Genomic DNA, 15,855 nt, shown 5'->3' with positions numbered 1-15,855 from the left:
GACCACCGGTATGAAATTTACGGCATGTAATGCCCTGAAAGAAAACATCATGAAAATGATATACAGGTGGTACATGACCCCAGTCAAACTAGCAAAGATATACCATTTGACTGACAATAGATGTTGGAAGTGTAAAGAGGCCGAAGGGACATTCTTTCACCTGTGGTGGACATGCCCTAAAGTGAAGGCCTTCTGGGAAATGATATATAACGAGTTAAAAAAGGTGTTTAAGTACACCTTCCCTAAGAAACCAGAGGCCTTCCTCTTGGGCATTGTCGGCCAAAAGGTGTCAAAGAAGGATAGAACGTTTTTTATGTATGCAACTACAGCAGCAAGGATTCTTATAGCAAAATACTGGAAGACTCAAGATTTGCCCACACTGGAAGAATGGCAAACGCAGCTTATGGACTACATGGAATTGGCTGAGATGACTGCCAGGATCCGACACTTGGGAGAAGAAGCAATGGAGGAGGAGTGGAAAAAATTTAAGGACTATTTGCAAAAGTTTTATAAATTATATGAATTATAAGATTTTGCACGATTTGGAGAAAACAGCTCCCAGCAATGAGAGTGAAGGACAATGAAATTAAATAATGAATTAATGAAAAGAATAAATGTTTAAAGGTTGGAAAGATAATTATATGGGCTGATTAAAGTAATATGACAATATGTAATTTAAACTAAAAAGTAAGCTTTAAGGTAAAAGAAAGAAACGTATGAAACAAGGATATAATTTGTTGAAATTTTATTTGCTAAGAATGCAATGCGGGGGAGACGTGGGGAAGTTCGATAGTGGACTGGAACAAGCATGGAAATAACTAATTTCTTTTCTTTTTCTTTCTTTTTTCTTTTTCTTTCTGTAAATGTATAAGCTTTCTGTATAACTTGCTGAACAATCTTTATCTGGGGAAAAAAAAACCAATAAAAAATATTATTAAAAAAAAAGAGAACAAATTAAGAAAAGGCAATAAATGTCAGGCCTCTGAGAAGCAAAGCATTTCCAAGTCTACAATGGCCACTGTACCCTCACTAGTTTTCATTATCAAACATGTGGTCCTCAGATCTTTACTATCCCACTTTCTCACTGTAGGATCTGTAGGGGATATGGAAGCCAAAGAGTTAGGGGAAACATCACCAGACACTGCCTGCTTGCCAGATCAAGCCACCCTTCTCTTCCTTTTAGATCCAGGTACGTAGATGATCCTCATACTGTAAGATAGCAATGGTGGGAACTTGTGGCCTTCTAGAGCTTATGTACTCACAACTCTCTTCAGCTCCAGCCAGCATAACCAATGGTAAGGGATGATGGGAGTTGGAGTCCAAAAACAAGTGGAAAACCACAAAGTACTTCCCATTCCTCCTATAAAAGGTCCTGGAAGTCAACTTGCTTCTCCCAGAACTGCTATTATCGCCACGTCTTTGTAATAAAAAGCCAATCAAGAAGATCTTTTTGAAATGGGAACAAATCAAACCTCTGTTGTGATTTATGGAAGGGTTTGGAAATGGGATGCAGGTGGCGCTGTGGGTTAAGCCACTGTGCCGTTTGGGCTTGCCAATCAAAAGGCTGGCGGTTCGAATCCCTGCAACGGGGTGAGCTCCCATTGTTCGGTCCCAGCTCCTGCCAACCTAGCAGTTTGAAAGCAAGTCAAAGTGCAAGTAGATAAATAGGTACTACTCCGGCGGGAAGGTAAACGGCATTTCTGTGCGCTGCTCTGGTTCACCAGAAGCAGCTTAGTCCTGCTGGCCACATGACCCGGAAAAACTGTCTGTGGATAAACTCCGGCTCCCTCGGCCAGTAAAGTGAGATGAGCGCCACAACCCCAGAGTCGTCTGTGACTGGACTTAATTGTCAGGGGTCCCTTTACCTTTTGGAAATTTTAGTGCTGCTGAGTGCTGAAATGGAACGTTTCCTGGATCTTGAAAGTTCATGAATATCCTTCTTAAAAACAAACAAACCCTGTTGACTTTGAACTCAGAATCATTGTGATTGCTGCAACTTTGCTTTGGGCACAGAACCCCATTCTGGGGCTGATGGGAGTTGTAGTACAGAGCATGTGGAGGGCACCAGGTTGAGGGAAGGCTGACATGATGACCCATTAAAGCACCTTAGAAAGATTGACAGTTTTGAAAAGGGAGTCATCCAACACCTTACCCATCATTTTTTGATAAACGTTTGACCTGCATGATTCCCATGCAACAATTCAAATCTTTTTCTCTGCATTTGCTTCAGTTCTGCTTGCTAGTGAACCAAAAATGCCCTGGTCAATCTCATGTCTAGTCTAAATCCGCAGGGCTGGGGTAGAGAAAATGTGCCTCCCCTTATGCTGCTTGAATGTTGGGACTTGCCCATCATTTCTGACCATTGGCTATGCTGCCTGGAGCTGATGGGCGCTTGAGTCCAGCTGGTATCCCCACCCCTGCCCTAGGAAACAAAATTGTAAATAAAGCTAGATAAAAGGCCCTCTGAACTTGAGTTATTCAGGTGGTTGGATGAGGTAGGTCCATGGTAGATTAAGAACTGATGGCTCCATAAAAAAGGCAAATAGTAGCATTATTTTTATACGGATAAGTTGTGTGGTTTCCAAAGCTTGTTTGCGCACGTGTGATGTCAGGCAAGTCTTCCTGAACCCTCAAGTTCCTCTGAACTTTCTTATCTGTTTGCTTTTTCCTTATGCATAAGGAACTAGCGTTGAGAGGAGGCATACGCATCAGAGGCTGGGCTTGCTATCACTTCATCTCTTGCAAACAAGTCACTCAACAAGCTGTCATCAGCCCTTCTTTCTTTCCGCTGAGGGTGTGCAGGGTGAGGAGAGAAGGAACCAGCCAGCATTCTTGAAGGGGCTCTTCAAGGAAGGTGCCTTTGGTGGTGATGACGCAACCTCAAGCTATCCAGGAAAGCCAAGGGAGGTGTGATGGTGACTTCCAAAGAGTGACACGTTCGGGCCCAAACAAGTCAAATTGCTGGAAATGCGGCAGACAGGACTTCACACACCCAATGCTTGCATTTTGTCCCCAGGCCAGCTGTTTAGGATGGGAAAGGCTGTTTACAAGTGACAAGGATGCAATTTATTACTCTTCCCCTGCTGTCTCTTTCGGTAAGGATCCATTTCCCAGATTAACAAATTCCTTAATAAAGAGGGCTTGCAATTAATCTGTACTGCTGATACATTCATCTCCATTGCCCTCCTGAACAGGTAGATGGTGAGCAAAGAGGGGAGAGAATGTTCCACAATGGCTATTTCCACAGGGACAGCAATGCCTCATCTGAACCCCTTTTTAGAGGTTCCTCATGCCAGGTCCATCTAGCCTAGCACTGACCAGTGCTCTCCAGGGTCTCAAGCAAAGGTCTTTCCCATCACATGATCTTTTTTTTTTTACTAGAAATGCCAGTACTCTCTGCATACAGAGCATGGGCTGAAGCTCTTGCTGGAGGTTATGGAGCTTGCAAGAGCATCTCCGACTTCCCATCCATAGAGGAGAAGTGAGAGTCACTATCACACATAGCTAGAGAATATTTTTTGTATAGAGCTTAAGTTTGAGGGCTCTGGATTGGGACAGGTTTTCTCCATTGTGTACTTTCACCACTGCCTGAAATTGGAACATTTTAGGAGAAAGTGGCTCTCTAGAATAACTTACCATGTTTTTCTTTCCATGAAGATGCGCTTATCAATGTGAAATCATGAATGCTTCATCTACCTAAGCCAGTCTTCCACGATCTGGTGCTACTGTTTCCATTATCCCTGACCACTGGCCATGTTGGTTGGGTCTGATGGGGGTTATAGTCCAAAGGAGGCATCAGATTGGGGAAGGTTGGTCTAACTCATGGGTAGGCAAACTAAGGCCCAGGGGCTGGATCCGGCCCAATTGCCTTCTCAATCCGGCCCGCGGACTGTCCGGGAATCACCGTGTTTTTACATGTGTAGAATGTATCCTTTTATTTAAAATGCATCTCTGGGTTATTTGTGGGACCTGCCTGGTGTTTTTACATGAGCAGAATGTGTGCTTTTACAGTATTTAAAATGTATCTCTGGGTTATTTGTGGGGCACAGGAATCCATTCATTTTTATTTTCATTTTCCAAAATATAGTCCGGCCCCCCACAAGGTCTGAGGGACAGTGGACCAGCCCCCTGCTGAAAAAGTTTGCCGACCCCTGGTCTAACTCTAAGCAGTAGTATATGCATTTTTCTGCATTCCCCATAATATACTCTCATCCTCCCCACAGCAATATCAGGAAAGATGCCCACAAGCAGGATGTACATATCAGGTTTCCCGTCATCTCACTGAATGGGGTGGAAAGATCTATTACTAATGAATCAGTGCATCACTGCAGTGTGGAAGGTGAGTGTGATGCAAATACCTCTCAGCTGCACTGTTTTGACTAGGAAGCTCACTTTTTATTTTACAGCACCCAGCGGCATAGCGTGGGTTGTCAGCACCCGGGGCAAGGCAAGTAATTTGCGCTCCCTAACCCCTAACTTGCCGCCGTTGCCAGCTTCTTCTTGCTGCTGCCTGGTCTGGTCTGGTGTGGTTCTCTCACTGGGCGGCCGCTGCACTGTCCCTCCCCCAGATAGTCCCTCGCTCTCTCTCCGCACCGCACGCCTGGCACCTACCCCCTCCACAGTGGGCGGTGACCCAGCGGCTCGGATCGGATTCGCACAGCGAGCACTGCAGTGAGAGAGAGTGAGTGAGCCAGGGAGGGGCAGAGAGCTGAGAGTCCGAGCGCCCCCCCAGATGTTGCGCCCGGTGTGGCCGGCCCCCCTGCACCCCCCACACTATGCCACTGACTGCACCATCACTCTAGATATTGTTCCTGAGTGTTTTCAGCAGCCAGCCACATGAATGGATGCATCCTTACCAGTACTTTAAGAAACAGTGTTTAAAAAAGCAGAGTGTTGGCAGCACTGTGTCTGCTGGTATAAATTACTGACTGAGTTAATACTCTGTTTGCTGGAAGGGAGAGCTTAGCAAATAGTCAGATTTTGGTGTTGTCTGCAGATCTTAGTGTGCAAGGAATTCAAGAAAATACTGGCTGGGTGATAACTATTAGTGAGCTGAGAAAAGAACAGGGCAAGAACAGGAAACAATATGTTTGGGGACACTAGCATCTGTTAAGGGGGCAAGAACAAGACAACACTGTAGGAACTCATATTCAGAAAAGAAAATGTTGGGGATTTTGGTTTTTTGTATTTAAAGAAAAGCATCCAAACAGTGGCACCAGTTAAAATGGCAACAACCAGGGATTAAAGAAAAAATGGTTGTGGCTCTTAACTACGGTATGTTCTTTGATGGTCTTGTGTTCCACATTATCTAACTACTCTTCCTTTCATGGCACAACAATGAAAAATATGCTGTATGAGGATGTGGATGGAGGGAGGGGTTGGGCTAGCTGTTTGTCCATGTGGGAATTTCTCTGTAGCCACTGCATGTAGTTCCTGTGCTACACTTTAACCACCCTGCTGGGAGCATAGGAACCTTATACTGAGCCAGACCCATGGGCCATACTTTTATAAATGCAGGTGGCAACCATTTTAGGCGTGTCCAGTTGATGTGTGATCACTGATGTGCAGGCCTCCTGGACCCAGAAGAGGGTTAGAACAGGGGTGGAATGGAGGTGGGTGGAATGGACAGCGGGGGGCACTGATGCGTGCTCTGCCAACATGTGTGGGGGATTGGAATGGAGCCCCCACATGAAATGGCCATCACCTGTAAATACAGTGGTCCCTCGGGTTAAGAACTTAATTTGTTCTGGAGGTCCGTTCTTAACCTGAAACTGTTCTTAACCTGAGGTACCACTTTAGCTAATGGGGCCTCCCGCTGCTGCCACGCCACCGCCGCGCAATTTCTGTTCTCACCCTGAAGCAAAGTTCTTAACCCGAAGTACTATTTCTGGGTTAGCGGAGTCTGTAACCTGAAGCGTATGTAACCCAAGGTAAAGGGTAAAGGGACCCCTGACCATTAGGTCCAGTCGTGACTGACTCTGGGGTTGCAGCACTCATCTCACTTTATTGGCTGAGGGAGCTGGCGTACAGCTTCCGGGTCATGTGACCAGCATGACTAAGCCACTTCTGGGAAACCAGAGCAGCGCACGGAAACATCGTTTACCTTTCCACCAGAGTGGTACCGATTTATCTACTTGCACTTTGACGTGCTTTCGAACTGCTAGGTTGGCAGGAGCAGGGACCGAGCAATGGGAGCTCACCCCGTAGCGGGGATTCGAACTGCCAACCTTCTGATCGGCAAGCTGGAGCTGAGATCAGCCATAGGCCTGATCCAGGTGGCTCTTCTTATGTTCCCAACCCTACCTGCAGGTACCAGGGATTGCACCTGAGACCTTCTGCATGCAAAACACATGCTCTACCCCTGAGGTACCACCCCTTCTCTGTGCACACACACAAATGCAGTGTTCTGGCACGAAATCTTACAAGTGCAGAACAGATTTGCCTCCACTGAAGAGTCTAATCAGGATGGGTGCCAAGAGAAGCCATGCCCCCCCTTCCCCAAGCCAGATTGACTTTATAGGCAAAGCAGCAGCCTCCATCTTCAGAAGTGGGGGGGGGGGGTAGAGAATGATGATGATGATCTGCAGCTGGAGAAGTCTGGCTCAAACTTAAGCTCCCCTTCCCCTCTTGTCCCCCCTTCTGGGCAGACAAGAGGGAAATTCCTTCAGCAGACCTATCATGGAAGTTTCCTTTCTCCCTTTAATTCATCACAGGAGGCAAGGCAGTTCCTCTCCCTTTCCAGAAATCTCGTGGAGACGTTTGCTCTGTTAACAGCACGGCCCTTGGCTCCTCGCTCAGCTCTCTCTCCCTCTCCCTCTTGCTAGTCCCTTCCAGAGAAGACAGAGACAGGCTGGGAAACCTTCATACACGTCACCAGAGGTGCAGCTCCCCAGATCTGGCGGCCTGACCTCACTCCACAAAGCAGACAAATGGTGAAACAAAACAAGGATGCTAAACACAAAAATTATATTGCTGCTACTGTATCGAAAGCATGGTGGATTTGATCACTGTCCTACAAGGATTATCCAAAAAAGACCAGGACTGATCATTTTCTAGAAGAGGCTGGGGAGGGCAGGATACAAATAAATTATTATTATTATTATTATTATTATTAAGCAACATGTCGAAAGTCTAGGCCAGGGTCAGGGTAAAAGAGTATTGGGAAATGATCCATAATGAATTTTAAATTGTAAAACAGAAAATTTAAAGGGGGGAGTCTAAGCCAGGGCCCATGGGCTGCATGTGGACTGTGGCCCCCCCACATCCAACCTGCACCCCTCGTTCCCTTCTCACCTCTCTGTATTCTAGGTAGTCTAGCCACCAGGCAACTTGAAATGTGCCATTAAGAGTGGCAAAGTGGGAGGCAGCCAGATCAGATCTTTAGTTCAGAATTCACTGGGGGGGGGTTCTATTTTTTTCATTAAAATTTTGTTCCACAGTTTGTCTAAGGAGTTCGGTATGGAATAAAAGGTCTTCCTCTTTATCTTCCGTACAACAACTCTGTGAATCATGCTAGGTTGAGAGGTGGTGGCAAGCCCAATATCACCCAGTGTGCTTTGTGGCTGTGCATTTGATGCAAGCAAATGAACCCGGGTCTCATCAGGGGACAAACTACATGTCACATTAGCATTCTGTGATTTGTTGTTGTTTAGTCATTTAGTCATGTCTGACTTTGTGACCCCATGGACCAGAGCATGCCAGGCACTCCTGTCCTCCTATGCCTCCCGCAGTTTGGTCAAACTCATGCTGGTAGCTTCGAGAACACTGTTCAACCGTCTCATCCTCTGTCGTCCGCTTCTCCTTGTGCCCTCAATCTTTCCCAACATCAGGGCCTTTTCCAGGGAGTCTTCTCTGGTGGTCGAAGTATTGGAGCCTCAGCTTCAGGACCTGTCCTTCCAGTGAGCACTCAGGGCTGATTTCCTTCAGAATGGAGAGGTTTGATCTTCTTGCAGTCCATGGGACTCTCAAGAGTCTCCTCCAGCACCATAATTCAAAAGCATCAATTCTTCGGTGATCAGCCTTCCTTATGGTCCAGCTCTCACTTCCCAAAATAATTTTCTTCTTCAAAAAGCAACAGCATGAAGAAGAGGGGTTAACCCTTGGACACATGACAACACCCCAGTTTAACACGCATCCAAATCTGCTATTGGCCACAGAGCTGAAAGCATATGGACATAGTATGATTAATAGAAACTTGGTAGGAGGCAACTTGGGTCAGGACCATGGCATCAGGAGGAAGCCTTATAACTTCTGTCCCTTTGAAGCATGGTCCCAATCCAAGCTATGCAAACCCTCCAAGTGTCCCTATTTTCCAGAGACAGTTCCAGATTTACAGAAGCTGTCTTGGTTTCTGATTTGATCCTGGAATGTCTTGCTTTTCCTTAGGACGTCCCTAATTTCATGGGAGAAATGTTGGAGGCTATGTATGCCTCCACGCCCAGTTTTTTAAGGAAGAAAAATACAGCTTGCTGTTTGGCTGAAACACTCCAACCACTACACCAGATGGCATCTCTTTGGGTGTAATGCTCTTGTCACAGCTCTCACTGCTGTCAGTGGGACAACTTCAGGATGCTTTCTTAGTAGACTGTATGGGAAGGAATATCATTAGGATTTCCCCACCATGTTTTGCTCTGGCCATGAGAATTAACTATGGTCTCAGTAGGATAGATTGTGAATTACTGTCCTCTGAATTTAGACAACGGGGAAAGGGAAGCAATGGAAGTGGCATATTTAAATAGGGCAAAAAAAAAAAAATCCCCATCCAAAGGCATACCTAACCTGGAAATTACAGGTTCAAGAAACGCCCAAGGCTGCAAAATGGGGTGAGATATTCTAAGCCCATTAGAACTGACCTTTGAAAATGGCTCAGCACACATTTATGTTTGGAAGCATTTAAGAACATGGATGTTAGGTAATGTGATGAGATCAATGAAAACAAGGCAGCCCATGCCAGCAGGCTTAGTCTAAAAGTTATCAGAACAAAGGGAAGTGGGGACAAGGAAGGAAGAGGAAAACAAGCAAACTCAGTTCTTAAAGATGTAATGGCCAGCCAGAATGAAAACAGTGCAGAGAGAGCAGGAGCCCAGGGGAGATGGCCTCTTAGCAGAACCAATGAAACAATCCCATTTCTCCTAGCTCCTCTTTCTTCCTCCCAATAAAAAAGGGAGGGTGCATCACTGAAAAGGACAAAATAGGGTAAGGACTTACAAAAATTTGCATGGGCTATTTTGTAAGTTCACCATATAGTGGTTAGAGTCTTGGACTAATACCTGGGAGACAAGTGTTCAAAACCCCAATCAGCCATGAAACTCACTGGGTGACTTGGGCCAGTCACAAGTCTCTCATCCTAACCTACCTCTCAGGCTTGTTGTAAGGATAAAAAGGGAGGGGATAGAACCATTGAGCTTCTTGCAAGAAATGTAATGAATAAAATAAATAAAATGAAACTATGGTGTGCTTGTCGGACCAATACATGCATACCTGAGGATTGTATTTCTCTGTAGGGGTGTGAGTGATTTTTATTTTTTCTGCAATGCCTATATATTGTTAGGGACATGGGTGGCCCTGTGGGTTAAACCACAGAGCCTAGGATTTGCCAATCAGAAGGTCGGCGGTTCGAATCCCCGCGACGGGGTGAGCTCCTGTTGTTCGGTCCCAGCTCCTGCCCACCTAGCAGTTTGAAAGCACGTCAAAGTACAAGTAGATAAATAGGTACCACTCCAGCAGGAAGGTAAACGGCGTTTCCGTGCGCTGCTTTGGTTCACCAGAAGCAGCTTAGTCATGCTGGCCACATGACCCAGAAACTGTACGCCGGCTCCCTCGGCCAATAAAGCGGGATGAGCACCGCAACCCCAGAGTCTGCCACAACTGGACCTAATGGTCAGGGGTCCCTTTACCTTTACTATATATTGTTATGTAATAATAATAATAATAATAATAATAATAATAATAATAATGCCTTCAACCCAAAGGGCCCATGTGCTCTTCAGTGTGGTATTCATTACGAAGTCTGCCTTATTCCTTTTCAGGAGGATATTCATTGGTTTAGGGATTTGTTTTCAACATTGAAATAAATAGGGTGGCCCTTGTGGGCAGTGAAATGCTATCAAATCCCATGACTTACATTATTTGCTTTCTGGACTTAGGATAGAAATGAAGGGAAAAGTTGAAATCGTATCAGACTGAACCAACAACTAGTATCTAAATGTGGATGACATCAACAATACCTTTAATCTCTGCCCTTATCCATGCTCTTTTGCAGACACACCAGGTCTGAGGCAAGAGAGAAGCAAGCAAGAAGATTTAAGATTTCCACATTTAAACATTCAGTGCCGTTGCCTTTAAATGAGACTTAGAGGTTCCTGCCAAATAAATCGGATCAGCAGCACTTCCTATTTTGTGGTATGCTATTGCTGTTAGGTGATGGACAGTTATTGAAAGAATTCAGGACTAGGGTTTTCTCTCTCTCTCTTTTTAATGCTTCTAATGTGAACCGCTCTCAAGGTAACCATTACTATCTCTTAAAAACATTTTATTATGAAGGCAAATGTATGTTTTAGCAATGCTCAGATGGCTACTTAATGTCATGTTTATCCCAGGCCAGACACTCTCCGAAACAAATGAGACTTTAAGATCTAGCTTTCCTTTTTGTTTAATGGAGCTAAAGTTGTTTAAATCATCCACTTCCATATAAACGTTTCACTTAAAACAAGCCGACCTATTCCTCTCCATTAAAAGTTCATTCATCAAAAACCAGGGAAAGGTTTCAGCAAGTTTCAAAGAGGGATTGGACATCTCTGTGGAGCAGCAAGAATAGCTAATAGTTTCACATACCAGAGGAGGGGACAGAACGTGAAACCTCCTGCCTCAGGGTTATACCTGATCTCTACTCTTTCATTATGGGCAAGTGATCTCATCAAAGGTTGCGTACTCCCTCCCCCTGCCCCCCCAAGCTTCAGATGTACTGCCACACATGTGCCGGGGACAGGATATGAGTCTATAGGCACCATATGTGCAACTCTGTGTGGCACGGCGTTTGCCAAGGATGATCTCTGACAAGCACAGGATTCTTGGGAGCTAATGAGATGCACAAATGCAGGAAGCTCAGAAGATCACATTTCCTTGTACCCACACTGTATCATTAACACCCAAGATGTAGACCATAGGGAAATACATGTGTGTCCAATGTAGAACACGTGAGGTGTTAATGCTGGACATGGATATATGCAGAAAGTATGACTGACAACAATTTGCTCATGCAGATAAAGAATTTGATACAGCATTTTTATTATTGGAGTACTACAGTATATCTAAAACAATGGGAGAAATTGGACGGATCTCAAAAGAGAAGATTGACAGGGATTGGAAGGTGTTTAAAGGATACTTGCAAAACCATATTGAAAAATCAGAACTCCTAGTAGAATATCAAGTTCCGTTTTAAATACTGAAATACTAAATAAGATGGATAACAATGTGTAATAGAAAAAGAAGCATGAAATTAGGTTAAAGGTGTGTGAAAGAAAGTAATAGAAGTGGAAAGAAATTGCAATTGAGTAGATTGGAAGTCTAACACAAAGGTGGGGTGAGGAGTGGTGGATGGTGATGGGAAAAGGAATTATCCGTGGGACTGAATGTAGGTATGTTTGAATATTTTTAAGGATTGTATGAAATGTATGCTTGTATATTCGCAATATGTGTGTATTAATGCTGAATTATTTTAACAATAAAAACTTTTCAAAAAAAAAAAGCATTTCTGGGACTAGGTCACATCCATATCGTATATTTAAAGTACATGACTCCCCCCTGCCAAGAATTCTGGGAATTGTAGTCTCTTACAGATGCTGGGAATTGAAGGGCTACAGTTTCCAGACTTCTTTGGGGAAAGTCATGTGTAATAATAATAACAACAACAACAACAACAACAACAACAACAACAACATTTTCCATTCCAGCAGTAAAGGCATCACAGATACTATTTCTTTTATGCAATTGAAATGTTTGCATCCTGCTTCGTAGACTAATAGTCCTCAAGGCAGCATACAAGGCATACTCACTTAAGCATATCTGGAATGTTGCCTACAAAGTCAAAAGAACAATATAACATTAATGCATATGGACCATCTCCTACAACTCAAACACATTTTGTCTCCTCCTTCTGAGGAGACCCTGAGACTTTGCACTTTTCACCATGCCTTATGCAAGGAACTACAGCAGCAGATGTAAGGTCCAGATTCATGTAAAGTCCCAGTTTCAATAGCTAGCACTGCTAGTGAAAAGACTCAGGAAGCTCAGCCTGGATAATTCAGTTGGTTAGAACAAGATGCTGATAATACCAAGGTTGCAAGTTTGATCCTCATACGGGACAGCTGCATATTTCTGCATTGCAGGGGGTTGGAATACATGATCCTCAAGGTCCCTTCCATTTCTGTGATCCTAAGACCTCTTCTTCAGAGCCTGAAGAACCACAGCCAGCCAGAGTAGATGGTTCTGGACTAGATGAACAAAAATCTGAACTGGCAAAAGTTGGCTTCTTAGGTACCAATGGTAGAGCAGCCAGGGCCAGATAAAATTACTTTGGGGGCCATATGTGGCTCATGGGCCACTTGTTGGCCATGATCCCAGACAACATGTGCATTTAGAGATACAGAAACATGTGTTCCTACCTTAACACACACAAGAACATCCCAATTGTCTGCTTGGCATCTGTCACCTTTTCAATCTCATATTCTTCATTTGTGTGTGTTTTCCTTTTGAGATGTAAATGGCTGCACTTTCTTTCTGTGGAGTCTTCTTTCTATGAAATGATCCCAGCCACGCAGAGATCTGTATTCAGAGCATGCAAAGATGTGCACTTATCCCAGTTCTGACTGGCGGTTTGTAAATAAAGAAGTGCATGGCCTCTCTGGAAGTTCTCCCTCCTTAGCCCAAGCTGGTTAATTTATTTGTATAAATTCTACGATTGCATTTTATGTTCATTTAATGGCTATTAAGAAGAGGAAAGATGCATTTTTACGTTCTTATGACTGGTTTTGTATCATTTGTCTGGGCTTCTCTGTAGCAAATTAATTTCATTACGATCGTTTCTTCCCAGATGTGTTTGCTGTTAGCTGTTACTCTAAATAAAAACTAAGCAAGTACTGAAGGAAACAGGCCTGCTCTCTTTATACGATGACTGTGTTATTCTCTTACTTCTCCCACAGCCAAGGAAAATATCCTTCTCCTTCTTTTAAACTCTGAAGGGAAGAAACTACATGCCCATGATCTATAAAAAGAAATCACACACACACACACACACACACACACACACACACACACACACACAAAGAGAAGAGGATACCACTTTGTCAGTTCTGCAGATGTTTTCCAATATCCTTCATTAAATCTGTAAAATTAAAACACATGGAACAAAATGTGCAATGCAGGCTGGCTAATAAGAGAAGGAAAAAGTTGTTAATCAAACATGTGGCCTTATAAAATAAAAGAAATAATTGGAAAAGATATCTAATTTGTCTATTGAATGCCTCCAACGCTCTCTTTATCACTTAGATGGACAGAATATAATTGGTACGGTGAAAGCCATCAATCTTCGCAACTGGGCTTCCTGAGCAGACTACAACTATTACTGTCATATTATGACACCATAATATCAAGATCAATGTTGTTTTAAATGCACTCCAGTTATGGGCAATTGGTGACAATAAAAACAGTGACAAATTGATGAAACAAGCATCAAATGATCGGGTGTCTAAAATAAACCATAAATAATCTTTAGGGTCTTTTTTTTGTTTTCATTTTTAAAGAAAGAAGAGAAAATAGCCATCGAATTCACAGTCACCGTTTGTTTGTGTGTTTGTAGATGTGGACAGATTTGACTTCCACGACGGATCAATCTACTCTAAATGTATTTTTGGTTCTGCGTTATCTGGCAAGATGCCATTCCATTGAAGGGAGAAACTTTCTGATTTGATTTAAGGGTCATTCCACACCACGTTCATAATGTCCTGTTAGCATTACTGTGACCATAAGGAGGGATTAGATAATTTAAGACCAAAAGTAGGCAAGCTATTGTGTGGATGAGCAGTCTCCGCAACTGGATGATAAACATGAATGCTTATAAAAGAAAATGGGGTACATACACACTGTGCATTTAAAGCACTCCCCCTTCAAGAACCTTGGGAACTGCAGTGTGGTGTAGTGGTTGAGAGCGCTAGTCTTGTAATCTGGGGAACCGGGTTCGCGTCTCCGCTCCTCCACATGCAGCTGCTGGGTGACCTTGGGCCAGTCACACTTCTGTGAAGTCTCTCAGCCCCACTCACCTCACAGAGTGTTTGTTGTGGGGGAGGAAGGGAAAGGGGAATGTTAGCCGCTTTGAGACTCCTTAAAGGGAGTGAAAGGCGGGATATCAAATCCAAACTCTTCTTCTTCTTACCCCTATGGAACTACACTTACCAGCACCCTTAACAAACAGGGTACTTGGGGACAGTGCTTTAAATATATGGTGCATACGCAGCCTTTCTACCACCCATCCTTCCTCAATATCATGTTTGTGGGTGGAGGGGAAGGAAAAGCCAAGTCTCTTCTTCAAAACCTGCCCCTGCTCCTTTCTACTTTCAGCCAACCATGACCTCCAGACCCTGAAAATATACCATCCAACATTTCTCTGGTGAAAATACGGTGTCCTATTCAACAACATCAGCACCATCAACAATAACGTTGTTGTTGTTATTGTTGTTGTAACCCACCCATCTGACTGGTTTGCCCCACCCACTCTGGCCAGCTTCCAACATATATAGTAGTAGTAGTAGTAGTAGTAGTAGTAGTAGTAGTAGTAAATAATAATTTATTTATACCCACCCATCTGGCTGGGTTTCCACAGCCACTTTGGGTGGCTCCCAATAGAATATGAAAAACACAATAAAAGATCAAACATTAAAAACTTCCCTAAACAAGGCTGCTTTCAGATGTCTTCTAAAAGTCAGATAGTTGTTTATTTCCTTGACATCTGATGGGAGGGCGTTCCACAGGGCGGGCGCCACTACTGAGAAATAATCATAATTATAATAAATAAAACATAATAAAACATTCAACCTTAAAAACTTCCCTATATAGGCTGCCTTCAGATATTTTCTAAAGGTTGTACGGTTACTTATCTCCTTGGCCTATGGAAGTTGCATAACTCCATACCCTCCAACATTTCTCTGAAGAACATGTGGATGTCCTAAGGAAAAGTGGGGCATTCTGAGATCAAATCAGAAACCATGGTGGCTTCTGTAAATCCAGGACTGTCCCTGGAAAAGAGGGACATTTGGAGGGTCTGTGAAAAGGAAGCAAGGCAGAAGCTGCATTTAGGACCAAGACAAGGAAGCAGCCCTTTGCACTGGGACCTTCTTTCCTTTCTCCTCATGATCCTGGCTAGAGAGGGGCTTTTCAGGGCAGCTTTCAGACCACATTTCCCTGTTTCCCTACAGCCCTGAAGTTGCCTTCAGAAGGGGAAAGAGTGTTTGAGATCTAAGAAGTAGGGCCATCTCACCCATGAGGTGGACTGAGGCAGCCGCCTCAGGCAGTGGAATCCAAGGAGAGGCACCACTGTGAGTGCTCCCCGCCACCACTGGAGAAAGAAGGAAAAGCAACTGGGTGTTCTGGGCTCCAGCGAGATCTCATAAGAGACCCAGAAGCAAATCCCTTAAGGTAGCCTGTGGTAAAAAGAATCCAAGAAAAGCATTAGTATCAGGTCTGCATCCTAGCTGGGGTCCAATTCAGAGGGAGGTAAATGAGGGCCAGATAGACTTGAGGCAAGAGAAGTGGCCATGGATGAGCTGGAGATCAAGCACCACATCAGGCAATGAAGAACCAGAG

The 15,855-nt window shown here is 44.0% G+C and overlaps 1 protein-coding gene across 1 annotated transcript in view; it reads left to right on the top strand.

Moving 5' to 3' along the window:
- The window catches only part of LOC309526539 (homeobox protein Hox-D3-like), a 91,785-nt gene extending 80,295 nt beyond the window's left edge, over positions 1 to 11,490 (top strand). Inside the window, exons 5-8 of the mRNA XM_082212758.1 lie at positions 1,091 to 1,189; positions 2,681 to 3,095; positions 4,224 to 4,339; positions 10,262 to 11,490. The gene's annotated coding sequence lies outside the window, so the exon portion shown is untranslated. The remainder of the gene's footprint in view (positions 1 to 1,090; positions 1,190 to 2,680; positions 3,096 to 4,223; positions 4,340 to 10,261) is intronic.
- Positions 11,491 to 15,855: the final 4,365 nt, after the last annotated feature.

Source organism: Podarcis vaucheri (assembly GCF_965113315.1).
Source record: "Podarcis vaucheri genome assembly, chromosome: 2".
Lineage (NCBI taxonomy): Eukaryota > Metazoa > Chordata > Lepidosauria > Squamata > Lacertidae > Podarcis > Podarcis vaucheri.
This window is presented reverse-complemented; position numbering and strand designations above follow the sequence as displayed.